Source organism: Sturnira hondurensis, unplaced genomic scaffold (genome assembly GCF_014824575.4).
Source record: "Sturnira hondurensis isolate 20B ecotype Veracruz unplaced genomic scaffold, ASM1482457v3 Scaffold0000648, whole genome shotgun sequence".
Taxonomy (NCBI): domain Eukaryota; kingdom Metazoa; phylum Chordata; class Mammalia; order Chiroptera; family Phyllostomidae; genus Sturnira; species Sturnira hondurensis.
In genome coordinates, this window is record NW_028073279.1 from 6,665,415 (window position 1) to 6,679,515 (window position 14,101).

The following is a 14,101-nucleotide window of genomic DNA, read 5'->3' on the forward strand; positions in this document are numbered from 1 at the left end:
GGGAAACATGGACGACTGAAGTTTGGACACATCAGCAGAGTAGAAAGAACACTGGACCCAGGGTTGTGGGTAGAAGCACAAAGCTCCGTGGGTTTAAATACTGTCTCTGCCCCTTCTGGACTGCATGGCTTATTTCCCTGTGTCTACCTGTTAGGGTTGTTAGGAGGATGCACACTTGACATATGTGTTTAAAGCAACATCTGTCATGTAAATGTTAGCTTTCACTATTCCTACTAACTGGATCTGTACTTCTCACACTGTCTGTGGTATTTCATTTTCAATCTGTTGCAGACTGACGCTTTTATACAACATGATAGATACAAAATGGGTAATAAGAAAATGAAATAAGAAACACACTAAACACAAGGCCATATTTTTAGTTATTAAATCCAACAGGCAGAAAAATCACTCAAATAGCTATAAAAGTTTCTACACACTCGTCTTTAACTTCTACGCTTAATCTGTTACAGACAGATGACAGATCCCAGACCATCACTGTTCAATGGGCCACACTTTGAGCAGCACTAAATTAGAGTAAACCTTCAATAAGCCACTTAAGTTTTTGATGCCTCAGTTTTTAGGTCTTTGCAAGAGATGAATGAGATTATGTTCATGAAAGCATTTACTTGACCTATAAAGTGCCCCAGAAATGGAAACTACTGGTAGGACTGTAGGAGTTGATTCTGTAGCCAAAAGACAGAAACTCCAGCCTACGGCAGGCAGTCTCAGGCCCTGCTGGCATCATGCTGTTCTGTATAGGGTGTATCCTTGGAACTGTCAGTATCTGCAAACCAGTCCAGCATTTTCTCTCACTGTACAAAGCAGGAAATAAAGGGCTCCCCTGGCAGGCTGTGGCTTGCACCCCAACAACTACTGCCATTCACAGGTTGCTACAACCACACTCCAAGCATCCAAGCACGAACTTCCTTTACCTGCAGCATCCCTTCTGCAGACTGGTCAAATAATTTTACCCGGAATGATATTTGAGTAGCTGTCAAGAAGAAAGTAAGAGTGAATATAATGTCCTTACTGTGTTACTTGGCTCCTAGGTTCTGGGGGCCTGGCTTCCCTTCGGTTGGTGAAACTCAGCTCAGGGATATCCCTCACCACTGCTCTTAGACTCCATTTCAAGGATGGACTCCTCCCACACTGGTTCTAAGTGACCCACTTTGGCCACCTTTTATCTTCACCCTGCCAAACAAAAAAGCAAATGTTTAGGGATATGTGGGAAGTCGGAGAAGCGGTAAGATTTCTGGACATCCATCTTTTTTTGCTTTCTGGACTTTTTAAAGTTGGGACCCCTGTCTGCTTCGTCTTGGTTTCTCCTCCATCACCTTTAATGCAATGTGTGCGGCACTTAGCAGGTGCCCAATGAATGTTCGTTGACGAGCTTTATGTGCAAAGAGTTTGAAGTCTTGGAAACAGAAGTGGCTCTTCACACTACCGGATCCTGAATCCATCCAGGGGGAGAAAAAAAACAATTAATTCATTTAGCAGAACTCTGTCAGGTATTGGGCATTCAGGAGAAAAAAAAATGTCATGGGGGAAAGATGGAGGTAAAGTCCTTAAGGGGTAGATGTACAACCCCTAGTTATATCTCCACTTTCTGGGAAACAAAATCACTCTGTGGCCCCAGGGCCCTTTAAATTTTACTGTGACTGTTTTCTTAAGAAATTCCTGGAGCGGAGCCTAACTTTGGTGTAGGGGATTGGCAGCGCGCATATTCGCGGCCCAAGGGACTGTTGGCATCAGGGTCGACGAGGAGTTCGTACGAGAAGGAAGGTTCTGAGGAGTCAGAGCAGCCCCCTGGAACATCGTGAAGTGGGGGTCCCCGAGAGTACTTGAACTCCAGGGCCTCAGCGAATTCGGAGAGGGAAAAATAGGAATGGCCAAGGCGGACAGACGGTTGCGGAGTTCCACTGCTCCCGACTTCCCCACTCCGCCTGCCGGGACACTACCAGCGATCGGCGGCCGAGCCGGGAACCGCCGGGGCGTCTGGGGCGGAGGGAGGGCCAGGGCCGCAGGAAGGAGTCGGGGCCGCCGCCGCCCCGCCCGTCGGGCTGTCCGCCCCGCCCACCTCGAGCGAGGCGGAGCCGACGCGGGAGCAGCGGGAGGAGGAGGTGGTGGAGGAGGAGAGGTCGGAGCCGTCTCCAGGATCCCTTAGAGACCGAGTGCCCGGCGGCAGCGGCGGGGCAGCGCATCGGCGGACGCGTGAGCACCAGGCGGAGGACTCAGGTGGTGAGTCGGCCGCCCGCGGGGACACGGGCGCAGCGCGGGGCGCAGCGCGGGGCGTCGGCCGGCCAGTTTGGGGGCCGCCTCCGAGTTCCCGGGGCTGGGAAGCGAGATGGAGGGAGGGAACGGAGGAAGGAAGGAAGGAAGGAGAGAAGAGTGTCCCGGAGGGCGGGGACTGGTCGGGGCACTGGGCGCCGGGGAAGGGGAAGGGGAGGGAGGGCAAGGGACGCCGCGACCCGGGACCGACGGCGCGCCCGCTTCGACGGGCGGCCGCCGGTGGGTACGGGAAGCCGGGGCCCCTTCAGGACTCCGGCCGGGGAAACGGCCCTGGGATGGGGGCGGGAGCCGGGGTAAAGGTCTCCCTGCTCGCTCGCTTCCTCGCCTCCCGGGGCCGTGCCCCCTCGCTCGGTTTGGGGCTGGGCGGCTCCGGAGTTCCGAGCCCCGACTTTGCGGTGGTGCCAGGTTCCGGAGGAGAGCCGGCCTCTGGGGGCGACCCAGCGCCACGCCCCTCTTCCCTACTTTCTTCCGCTCTTTCTCGGGACTAGCCCGCGGGTGCGCAGCCCGCAAACCCGCTCGGCGTTGAGGGTCTAGCGGGGAGGTAGCGGCTCACAGAGGAGGGCCCAGAGCTCACACCCCGAGAGGCGCCCCCGAGCAGAGGGTGATCCGGAGACCGTATTCGCAGGTGATAGGTGTATGGGGAAGTCAAGACTCAGGCACGAGTCTTGCGTGATTTTTACAAAAGTACTGTCTGGGCACTTACTTCATGGATCAGGGTGACTTCCTTTTTAATTATTTTAAAAATTTTTAACTAGGGCGTATCAACTAAAGCTAATTTTCAAAGGCTGTAGCTTGTCTCCTGACACTCTCTTGTCCCTCGCCTTACGTTTGTATCTTGTAAACGTGACTTAAACCATTCATAACTTTCGGAAAAGAACTCGTGATTCTCATTAAATCACCGCCGTGGAGTAAAACTTTGGACAACAGGAAATCTAAGAGAAGAAATTGACAAGCCTGTCATTTTGCGGTCACCCCTGTCCGGGTGTGGTTGCATGTATACAAACAAGTGCATAGAGAAGGAAATGGACAAAAACCGGAGAGAAGGAAGGTCCCTTGTGCCCGCGTGTCAGGGCACGTTTAATGGCTGCTCCGAATGGAAACAAGCTGGGAATTTATTAGACCTTGTGGAGTTGGAGAAACTTCACATGATCAGCTTCCTTCCCATCAGTTATCCCCCACCCCCGGCTTTTCGGACACTGTTTATATCTCCTGGGGCTGGTGTAGCTTCGTCTGAGTAGATTGTCTATAATGAATCTTTTGGATCTTGTCAGAGGCAGGGCCTGTATCTGTGAGTTCTCTACTTTAAAAGCAGAGTTTGCCTTGGGTTTTAAAGTGCTAGTCATTGTAGTGCACCATTGCTGGTGTCTTGCAGCTCTCGGTGTAAATTATCGCAGGATGGCGGCCCTCACCTAGGAGAACCAGGAAGGCAGGCAGCGCTGGAGTGACGGGTTGGGTTTTAGTATTGCCAAAACAATCACATCCAAGTAAGGAGCTGTTTTTATTTTCAAGGCAAATTGTATGTATTGTATTAGCAAGTCCCCTTTCCAGTAAACAAATGTGATTCACACACCACAATTTTTCAAATTAATCAAATGTTTTATAGAGACTTCAGTGATAAAAGGACTTTTGAATCAAATGTTCAGTCCCTTTGAGTTCCCTAACAGTTAACTAGCCCCATAAAACCTTGGTGTAGGTCCAGAAATGCTAAACAGTGTAAGAACTGTGACTTTACACTTTATAAAAAAATGCAGTCATGTTTTTACTGTATTTAATCCAAATAATTCCCTCAGTATTGAACCCCGACAGCATTTAGGTTTGTATAGAAAGACATAAATATGTGAATCTGTGTTTCACAAGAGACTGAAAAGGTTAATATAAACATTTCTGATGCAGGGAGCTCCAGGCACGTTTGAAAGACTAGCTCTCTAACAATGAGGTTTGCGGGTTGGTGTTGTCACTTGTTGAAGGGCATAGGTGGTTTGTCAAGTTGTAACAGCTAAGGGCTTCACAGAGAACACACTAGAGGAAATGGTTAGCTAATACAAGATTAGGTTTTTGTTGTTGTTTTTGAAAACCTTTCTCTGGGAGAAAAAGAAAATTCACATTTAGAATTATGTCATTTGTTGTGTTGGATTTGTAACTGGGTGTGCGTTGGGTTTTTATTTTTATTTTTTTAATTTTACATGTCAGCTTAAGCTTACTCTAGCGAGGAAAGTGTGGGAGTTAAATACATTTTTTCCAAGGCCTGATGTGGAAGAGAAGCAGTTTAACAGTGGTTTGTGTTATGGGTTTTGGTGGCAGAGACAGACCTGGATGGGAATGTTAGTTATTTACCCTTTTTTAGTCTGATTGGTAAAATGAGGATGATGGCAGTCTCTATTTCTGGGGTTTTTATGAAAGTATATGAAACAGTCTTTGGAAAACACTTTGTAGCTAGCACACAGTTAATGTTCAGGATTATTAGATATTTTACTTATCTAGCCGACTCCAGCAGCAGGCTATTGGATACGTTACAAGATGGCAGCTTGAATGTTCGGGAAGCACTGCGTATCACCATTTTAAATTCCAAAGAAGGTGCCTGATTTTATAGAGAGAGAGATGTAAAGTATTTGTGTACATATGTGTGTCATGTTTCTACCACAGTGACGTGAATACTTATGATTAATGTATTCATAGTTTTAACATGCTTTTAGTGTTCAGGTTACAGATGTATGATGTTTTTAGAACTAAGCAGTCAGAGACATTCTTTAATCATATTTAAATTTAAAGATAATTTATATTTCAAATCGTCCAGTTTATTAGCCCTGGGTAGGAAGTTAAACAAGGAACGGAAGTATTTGTCTTTAACCAAGTATGACTTAATTAAAGTATGAAGAAATGTGACCCAAGGGTATCCAGTTATTTACTTTTTCATGTACTGATGTCCAGTGCCAACAGATAAGCCATAAGTTGTGTTTAGGGCTGACTGGGGGTGTTTCAGGAATGTTTTGTAAAACATTATGATTGATTACACAGACTTTTGGGGAAGTGCATGTTCAGCTAATTCAGGAAATCTATTCATCATATCATTGGCAAAATTTTAAAAATGCTTCCATCTTTAAAAACAAACCCTTTTAAGTGCCCGTTGTGTTTTTCTTAATGCACATCGGGCGCATAGGATCAAGCTGATGGGAATCAGCCCACGCATGACTTCTCATTTTACTAGTCATTCCACAGGGGCACAGAGATGGTGCTCTGTAATATTTTAAAATAACTGTAAAGGGTGTAGTGTTGTTATGAATCATTTCTTGTCTATCACACTGTACTCTGAAGCCAAGAGGACTTGATTGAATAAAGTATTGATTTTTTTGACTCCTACAACATCATGGCACGGTGATGTATTCCTGGCTTACACTTCTAGCTGTGTAAAGTGTGCAAGTTAACATAATATCTCTGAACTTCAATGAGGGGTTGTGAGGAATATGAGTTAATCTCGCTAAAGCATTTAGATCAGTGCATGACACATAGTTTATGTTCAACAAACATTGATGTTAAATTATTACTGAAATTTTCTTTCTGAATATTATATAATGCATGTGTGTTATTTTTGTAACAAGAAAACAACTATATGAACTTTCAGTATTCCCCCAAATTAAAAAATCTTAGCAATTTAAAAATTCCTGCCAAGAGGTGCTTATGAAGTAAGAGAATATAAATAGGCAATTGTCATTGCATCTTTTAAATGGGAAATGGATTGCAATATTAGTTTTTTCAACAAGTTAATTCTCCTAGATCTCAATCTTATTTTCCTTTCTTAATAGAAACTTTTAAAAAAGTCAGTAATCCATGAAATCCATGTTATGCTAGATTAAGTAGGGGAAGTGCGCACGGTTATAGCGCATTATTATAATTATAGCCAGGTTGAAAAAAAGTGTATGTGTAAAAAAGAAAGTCTAGAAGAAAATACAGACAAATGGATGGTGGTACTGTAGTGCTCCCCTGGCCCCAATTCCCCCCAGTGAGCTGTGTATATATGATAAAAAATAACCCATTCATGTAAAAGTTACTCAGTAACAATCTGGTTTATTAGTTACAAATACCGGAATTTTATTGTAGTTTTAGAAAAAACACCAGCTCACATAGCAATTAAATGTCAAAACCTTGGTAGTAAGAATTGTTTAGCAGTAAAAGAGAGTCTCTTTTAGAAGTTTGCAGCTTTATCTCTGTATGTTTGTAATTAGCATCTGCATACAGACCACGTCTACCAACCCGGAGTTCTGGAAATTGTCACCTCCCAGATCCAGGCCTTGCATTGATGAGCTACACGGTTATGGCACCTTCAGCATGTCAAATACTTGGGAAGACAGCCACGAGGAAGACATAAGTGCACTTAATTTAACAGGAAAGTTCAATAGATAAAGAATACTTTCAGCAGAATTGTATGACTCCATTTATTGAGCTGTTCTACATCCTGGGCCCAGGTCTAAGCCCTTAACATATGCTCAGTCTTGTCAGCAGCCCAGATGAGGAAGCTGAGGCTCCCTCAGTGGCCGGACCAGAAGTCCGCCCAGAGTTGTTCTGATTGCAGGTCCCATTCACTAAGCACTCTGCTGGGAGCTGAGGTGGAGGTGTGTCCAGCCGTTATTAGGGATGAGATGACCCACTGAGAATTATTGTTGCCTTTCATTGGTCTCATCCTTCTTCAGCCATAAAAGTTGAAACTTCCAAAATTGCCTCAGAGACCCAGCAGGCCTGAAGTGGTCTGCCAAATCAGCCTCTCGAATCCCTGGGCTCCCAAAGTGGGCTTGAGAGTACATGTGAAGAAACTAGCCTACTAAGTAGTCCTATTCTAGAACGAGCTCATACCAGCAGGTCCTGTCCTCCACACTTTTCCTTTCTTGGGAATGAAAGGAGAATAGTGAGCAGGTGGCTTGGATCCAGGGCAGAGAGTGGAGGTGATTTGACTACAGGTTACCTGAAGCTGAATTATTCATTTATTGCCGAGTCTCTTGAAAATCATTTCTGTGTCACTTAAATGTTTGGTTTATCATGTCAGGCTTTATTGGGTAGTGTTAAATTGCTTAGCTGTGAGTGTCTGGTTGCCATCCTCTGACAAGGAGGGTTTTTGTCTTCTTTTAATGGATCTGCATTTCAGAGGATTACTGTATAATAAATACCAGGGTATTGCAGACTCTTAAGACTTTTGATACTTTCAGCTCTGCTGGAGAATTAATAGCTGAAAGAAGAATCTCTGTTAAGTCTGCCGTAGTGAATCAATTGCTAAGAATCTTTTGCAGTTTTTCACATTCGTTGATTATAAGCAGATGACTGGAACCAGAGGGACAGAAGCCATTACATCCCATGTGCTTTCTTACAGAATAGACTACCATTCTCTTTGTAGTCAATGTCACATAACTGACATAGAAGCCCCTTTGTTGATTCAGGGGAGAAGCATACCTTTCCGTTTAACTCGGGCTGGCTTGTCACAAATGCTCACTGAGCGGGTTCTGGATCAGTTGTCCTCTCCACTCCTGCATTCTGTGTGTGGAGAGTTGCCTTTATTCCAGATGGCATAGTGCAAACCAATGTGAACCCTTTGAGGGTGGAATCTTAACTTTACTGATAGAGTATAATGAGCCTTTTATTTAGCTGTAGATTACCAGCCACAATGTTCCTGAGCACTGGACATTAAACGCTCAGCCCCCCACTGGGACCCTTTGATTCAGACCTCAAGCTTGTGGTAACCTCAGATTGTGCCTGTTTATCAGGGAGAAATTATTGCAGAGGAACGATGTGGTTTAGCTCTGAACGTGAGCTGAATAAACCTAAAGATGGAGTGAGGAATCAAAATCTTGGGCAAATTGGAAAAGTGTTGAAACCAGCAGATTTGGTGTCTGCCCTGTACCTACACTGCCAAAACCTATTGCATTATTAGACTGGCTGGCACAGGAGACCATGGAGCTTCACGTGGGTGAATAAAGTTATGACTGGCTGCTTAGACTGGTTGTCAGGGGAGGGCTGGATGTCTGGCCAAGAAGCAGAAGGTTTAGATTATGACTTCTTGACAGGGCTGCCTTGAACTCTTGTACAGGTTGTTCACTGCAAAAGAGTGCTGGCTAAGGAGATAAGTGTGAGCTCAGATCTGCTCAAAAAACCACATGTCCTGAGCTCAGCTGCCTCTGCCAGAAGGAAGGGGCAGTTCTTTCTGATGCCATCAAGCCTGCAAGGTGGCATCTACCAGGAGGGGTTGCCTCTTTCTCACTTACACAGAGGCGTGATGTGGCCAGCAGTTGCTCTGCCTCTCACAGTCCCTCCAGCCATAGTCACCTTCTAAATGCCATTGGCCAGCAGTGCATGGCACATTGTGGGTGCTTAATAAATGCCAGCGGAATCAAGGAGTAAAGCCATGTTCTCTGCAGTGTGTGCTAGCCAAGTATATGAGCCACTGTTCTTTTTTAATCAAAAATATAAAATTGATTGTATTGGATGGGAAATGCACATTCACTAGTGTGTGTTTTCTGTGACAGGCTTCTTCCTCTTCAGTTCATCATTTCCTAAAGAGCAGGTAAAGACCAGCACTTGGGGTGTTGTTGACATTGCTTACTGCTAGTTGACTGCCAGCGACATGCTTGGCATTGCCTGCTACGTACCAGGGTCTCAAACCCCTTGGACTGCAGTGCTGACTCCTGGGAAGGTGCACAGGGCTTCTTGTTATTTATTGACCGACTGTGGGCCCTCTGCTGGGCACAAAATGCAAAAGACAATGGCCTCAGAAACCTTTGGAACTTACCTATGAGCACTGCTTCTTGTGTAAAAAGATTTTTCTAGTTTAGGGGGTAAGAAGCGAGGAGCCTTATTACTAAAGCTACCAAAAACTAAGGGAATTTTTTTCTTGTGTGTGTGTGTGTGTGTCCCCACTCCCCTAGTGCCAGCTGGTATGCTTCTTGCACACTTTCTCTTTTAAGTTGATCCTTTAGAAAGCCTACTTCCAGAATTAACTTCCCTTTCTTGGCTCCTCTCCTGGGAGGCAATCTGCACAGCAGGTAGGATCAGCTGTGCTTAGTAGATCAAACTGCTAAGGTGGTGGTTCTGAGGATAAAGGCCTGGGTTTGTACTTAGGACCTTGGTCTTCTGCTGTCTTTTGAAGAGGCTGCACCTTATGGGAAACGCCCACAGGCACAGAAAGGTGATTGTCTTTCACATTCAGTCTGGTTAAGTGCAGCAGTTCTTCAGGCAAACTCAGATTCCCAAAACAGAAATAACAGGAGATACCAGTTCCTAACAAGGATTCCCTACAGAATTTTTTAGATTAGCAAACTTACCTGTTGCATTTACTTCATGATTTAATTTTACAAAATTCCAGGAGTCTCCACTTTTCAGGAATATTTCTTTGCCGAATTGAACAGAATATTCCAATACATGCTTTGCCTTCTTTTCTTAACATAAATATATGATGAGCAGCATGCTTCTGCCGTTACCGTCCAAATCCAGAAAGTAAATAAATATTCCTGGTGTGCAGCCTGGGAGGTAACCCTAGTGCCTCCTATTTACTTACAGTTCTCTTGACTTCCTTCTGGCTGTGATAAATATCAGGGGGCCACGGGACACCCATACCCAGCAGGTAACATAAAACGGGGCAGAGTTCAACTTTCCATGTTCACTGTGCTCACCTCCTGAACTCTGGACTGAGGTTTCTCTGATTTATTGATGTCGACTTGAGACTAACTGGCCTCAACCCAATTTCTCAGACCCCTGAGTTAAACTTAGCCTGTGTCTTCTAAGATGGTCTTGTCCTTCACACTCCTGTGAAAAATTATAAAACCTCTTCATTTTTTAAAATAGGCAACATATGTATATGGCACTAACAAACCTTACAACCCTAGTAGAAGGTACACACTGAGAAGTATTGCTCCCATCCCGTCCAAGCCTTTCCCACACTCCCCACAGGTAGCAACTTGTAAATACCATCAAATGAGAATATATATTTTTATTCTTTGTTCTTTCACAAAAGGTAACATTATATATACTCTTGTATGCCTTGCTTTTTAAAAAATTTTTTCAAAGATTTTGTTTATTTATCTTTAGAGGGGAAGGGAAGGGGGAGAGAGAGAGAAATATCAATATATGGTTGCCTCTCATGCGTCCTCTGCTGGGAACTGGAGGGCAACCCAGACATGTGCCCTGACTGGGAATTGAACCATGGTTGTTTGGTTCGTAGGCCCGCGCTCAATCCACTGAGCTACACCAGGCAGGGCGCCTTGCTTTTTTAAATTAGCAATATGTGCTGGAGGTCTCAGCACATAGAGAACTCTCTCTGTCTCGTTCTTTCTCTGTGTCTGTCTTTCAGTGTTAATAGTTTTCCATTGTGTGGATGTACCATAGTTTTTTTGGCCAACCTCTATTGCTGGACCTTTGGAGTATTTCCAGTCTTGTGCTATTATAAACTGTGCTGCATCAACTAAAGATGTAATAAGTCATTTTGCTTTTGTGGAGGTGTACCTAAAGGGTGGATTCCCAGAAGTGGGGCTGCTGAATCACAGGGCCCACTAATCCCCCCTGGAAGGGTTGACTCATTTTGCCCTCCTACAGGCAATGAACTGGATGGCCTGTTTCCCTGTAGCACCACCAGCATCACCAGCAAGAGGTGTGTCATCTCATTTTATTTTTCCTGAACTGGTTAGGAAAAACTGGAAACTTCAAGTTATTTAAATTTCTCAGATGATGAATGAAGTAGAGGTTGGGGGCCATTTATATCGGGTTGGCCAAAAAGCTTGTTTAGTTTTTTTCTGTTTGATGGCTCTAGTAGTGCTTAGTTGTCTTTAACTTCATTCAAAACAATTTTATTAGATTGTACTGTGACAACTGTCATATCAGTGTGCACTTAAAAAAACCTTACCAAAATTGGTAAATTTTTGTGCAGCCATTTTAATATCGAAGATGGGAGAAGGTACTCAACATTTTTGGCATACTAAGCTTTATTATTTCAAGAAAGGTAAAAACACAACTGAAACACACAAAAAATGTGTGTAGTGTATGGAGAAGGTTCTGTGACTTATCGAATGTGTCAAAAGAGGTTTGCTGAGTTTCCTAGGACTATTGACATTTTGGCCAAATAATTCTTTGCTGTGGGGCTGTCTTATTCATTGGAAGATCTTTAGCAGTACCCCTGGCCTCTAACCGCTACTAGAAACCAATAACAGGAGATAGCTGACATACTCAGACTATCCAGATCAGTACAGTTATTGGTGAAAATGAAAAATGTGTCTTTTATTTTACGGAAACAACCATATGGACTTTCTGGCCAACCCAAGATATCTTTTCCTGTGCGCTGTGCACGCCTAGTGGTCCTCCTGTGGGCATTCGTTGACCTTTCCTCCTGAAGCAAGCTTCCTGCCTACACTGTTGTCAAAATCTTTTAAATACAGACTTAAGAATGTGATGGCTCTTTTGGGCCTGAGGGTAAACTTGTCTGCCAAATTGTCAGTGCAAAATCGAGAGAAGTGGAAAGTAGGGGTTTATGCCAAATGCTAATGTCTGATTTATAAATAGTTTTCTGCTAATGGCGTTATTAAACTGGGGCTTCTCCAAACCCAGTGTGAGGATGATCCTCCAGTCTAGAATTTCTCCCTCTCAGACAAAAACAAGAGAGAGAAGTTGAGAATATATAAATTCCAATGGCATGTTCTGAAAAATCTTTTAAGGAATCTAGAGTTTTTCATTTACTTGCATCCTTTGAAAGATTATACATGGTGCATTTTTTAAATCTGCTGAATTGGGCTCCTGTTCTCCATTTGACCTCACCATCAGAGCCGTTTACTCCATTTCCAAGGTGATAGAGAAGAGAAAGTAAAAGCACAATGGAAGGAGACCAGCCCGCCTCCGCGATTTGACAGTGGGTGTGGGGTTGGAATTGCACAGAGCTGTCTTTCTTGTTGAGGTGCTCTTTCAGTCAGCACTTGGGATGCCAGTATAATATATTTTTCCTCTTTTTAAAAGTGAAATCCATAGAGGGGGAGATTATGGGCTAGGACATAGACTCTGGTTTCTTTGGTTTGCATTTAGAAATTCGTAAGAGGCCTGTGTAAAGTGAGCCTACAACTCCGTCAAAAACAAACAAACAAACCAAAAGAAACCCCAAGAAAACCTCAGAACAAGGGTAACCAAAAACTCTCCTCAGAGTTCCTGCAGTCAGCAGCAGCTCATGGGAGCTCCAGAGAGGAGGATCTGGTCTTCTAGGCTCTGACCTCTCGTCAGCTCCTGAAAATGTGGGTTGTTCTCTTTGTGAAGATTGCTTTTCAGCTCTCTAGATGCTCTCTTTTTCTTCCAGTGCTGCTCGTTCTCTGTTACTGTAGTGTTGCTCTCCCCCACTATAGTATTGGCTCTGTAAGGACAGGCTCATGGCCTGTTCTGTCCCCGGTACTATTCTAGGACGTTGCCTAGCACCTTGAGGTGCTCTGCTGATGGGGGATGGTGGAATGCTACTGCAGGTACCTCCTGGCTAGGTCTTTGTAGTGAACGTGTCAGGAACCCATGCCTGGGTGGAGTTAGTATAGGGCAGTCACGTTAGCCATTCTTTGGCCTGTTAGCAGGATTTTCTAGCTCTTACATGTTCTCTGACAGTGTGCCTGGTGGTGTAGGGCTCAGGCTTGCATCCTGAATCACCTAGACAAGTCATCTGACCTCTCAGATGACTCGCCCATCTGACCTCTCAGATGACTCGCCCATTTTCAAAATAGAGATAATAATGCTGTATTTCTACAAATCAAAGGTGTCATCAATTATGAGACCTACCATTATCCTATGTGCCACAAAGAAAAAAAAAATTGCCCATTCAACTATAACCTGCATCAACCCTAAGAGTGCATTAGTTTTCCATGGCTGCTGTAATGGATTACCACAAATTTAGCAGCTTAAAACAACACATGTGTATTATCTCACGGTTCTCTAGGTCAAAAGTTGGCATGGGCCTGTCTGGTTCCTCTGCTCTGGGTTTCACACATCTGAAATCTCATCAGGGAACTTTGGCAAGAATTCTTTTGCAGGGTCATTGAGGTTGTTGTTAGACTCCAGTTCCTTGCATCGTGGGGCTGAAGTCTGCCTACTTGCTGGCTGTCAGCTGGAGGCCACCCTCAGCTCTTAGAAACCTCTCTCCGATCCTTGCACTCTACATCTCAGAGCCAGCAGCAGCACAGCAGGTCCTTCTCGTGCCCGGAATGTCTTTGAGGGCCCCTTCTTCTCCATTTCTCTGCCTCTAGCCAGAGAAAATTCTGTTGTAAAAGGCTCATTTGATTCAATTGGGCCCACCTGGATAATCCAGGCTAGTCCCCCTATATTAAGATCTTAACCTTAATTACACCTGCAAAGTCCCTTTGCCACGAAACAGAACATATTCACAGGTTCCATGGATTAGAACATAAACAGAACCATTCTGCCTATCACGAAGAATTGTGCAGTATCAGGGATGTTAAAATGTGAACAGAATATTCTTCTTAGAATGGACAAAATACTACCTTTATCTCTGGCTTAGGAATAAAGGAATACATATACTAATGTATATAAAGCATCCAGCATGTTGATAGTAAGGGGTCAGGTGTTCACTATTATTATTGTTATCAATATGTATCATAGTGCCCACAGAATACCCATCATGTTAAACTTTAGTTGAAGTTATTCTCACAGTTAAATGCGTTTGGCAAACACTGAGAGAAAATAGTGTACCAGCGGTTGATTGGGTAGCAGTGATGATAATAGCAGCCCCTTGAGTGACAGGCACACAACGCGTGCTAGGAGCTTTGCGGATGCTTTCTCTGACCTTGCTGCAGCCCTCGGTGCT

At 44.3% G+C, this 14,101-nt stretch overlaps 1 protein-coding gene across 2 annotated transcripts in view; it reads left to right on the plus strand.

Moving 5' to 3' along the window:
• Positions 1-2,068: 2,068 nt before the first annotated feature.
• The window catches only part of GNG12 (G protein subunit gamma 12), a 123,602-nt gene continuing 111,569 nt past the window's right edge, over positions 2,069-14,101 (plus strand). Inside the window, exon 1 of one of the 2 annotated variants that reach the window (XM_037042753.1) lies at positions 2,069-2,238. The gene's annotated coding sequence lies outside the window, so the exon portion shown is untranslated. Of the gene's footprint in view, positions 2,239-2,899; positions 2,915-14,101 lie in introns of those variants that run through there. The other variant, XR_005065956.1, reaches the window with a different exon arrangement.